The sequence below is a fragment of the Myotis lucifugus genome, unplaced genomic scaffold, assembly GCF_000147115.1.
Source record: "Myotis lucifugus unplaced genomic scaffold, Myoluc2.0 scaffold_1081, whole genome shotgun sequence".
NCBI classification, from domain to species: Eukaryota; Metazoa; Chordata; class Mammalia; order Chiroptera; family Vespertilionidae; genus Myotis; species Myotis lucifugus.
Genome location: NW_005872129.1, coordinates 27,324 through 28,834, shown reverse-complemented (window position 1 = coordinate 28,834; position 1,511 = coordinate 27,324).

Below are 1,511 nucleotides of genomic sequence, written 5' to 3'. Positions count from 1 at the left end.
GGGACTTTCTACCTGGAAAACTAATATGGGCGGCAGCTGCGGATGGTCGCATCGGACTGTGCCCTCGCGGCCCCCGAGTGAGAAAATATGTTTTTGTTGGGAATCGCCTGCTTTTTTATGTTAGTTCAGCAATCAAGGTCTCTCCTAGAGGACAGATTTCATTCAAGATATTGCCCGAGATCTTGATTGGTAGGATTAGGGCGTTCCTAATTCACGGGAATGTGGTTTCCTTTCTGGCGTGATGAAGAGTTCTGGAGCTAAATAGGAGATGTTCACTTCTCAGCATTGGTACATGTAACATACGCTTAGGAATTTCTCACTTTAAAATGGGTTCATTTGATGTCTGGTGTACTATCCTATCTAAGCAAGCGACGAGTCTATCAGAATTATTCTCTAATGAGTGAATTAATATCCTATTCTTCCTTTTACAACTATACGATGGGTTGATTTAAAACATGTCTTCTGTAGAAGCTACCTTGGTAATTTGAGATTTGTGTTGCTTCATGAGTTGGGCCTCCCTTGCTTGGAATTCCTATTTTAGGACCGCTTTCATTATGGCCCATTGTTTTGTCGTCTCACTTGTATCAAGGAATAATTTAATTTCTCCTTTGATCTCATCGCTAATTCATTCATTGTTTTGGGGGGGGGCGGGGGGGGGGGTAGGGAAGGGTGGATTGACAATGAAATAGAAAAATTCCACTGCAGGGTGATATGCGTTATGATGGAAGAAAAGCAGCACCAATTTGGGTGCTGCTGAGCCCAAAAGAAATAGCATCTAAGCACAGACCTCAGCTGAGAACAGGTGGAGGGCTGGAATTCCAGGCAGGGGAACAGCATAGGCAAAGGCAGAGGGCAGTGGAGCTGAAACCCGGATTGTAAAGTGTGGGAGGCAGCTTCTAAATGGGCACCCAGTGATCCGCACCCCTCACGTTCACAGCCTTGCACAGCCCCTCCCCTGGAGTGTGGGTGTGACCTGTGACCTGCCCCGAACCCACAGAACACGGGGCAAAGGTGCCGTGATGTAAGGGTTACAATGATAACGTGATTCGCTGTTCCCTCTGCAAACTCTGCCGAGTGTCAGGCTGTGGGAGAGCCGGGCACTAGATGGAGATACGAGATGCCGTGGGCACCTACAGCAGAGACTTCACTGTAGACTGAGAAGCCCAGGGGTCCTCAAACTACGGCCCGCGGGCCACATGCAAATACAAATATTGTATTTGTTCCCATTTTGTTTTTTTTACTTCAAAATAAGATATGTGCAGTGTGCATAGGAATTTGTTCATAGTTTTTTTTTAAACTATAGTCCGGCCCTCCAACGGTCTGAGGGACAGTGAACTGGCCTTCTGTTTAAAAAGTTTGAGGACCCCTGGAGTAGCCATTGCTACTACGGGAGCCATCAAGACAGAGCAGCTCTTCAAAGCAGCCCAGCCAGCTGGCTGCTCAGGGGCAACTTACACACACACGCAAACGCAAACAGACGAGGTCTCGTGCCGGTTCCTGACGCTCGTGCT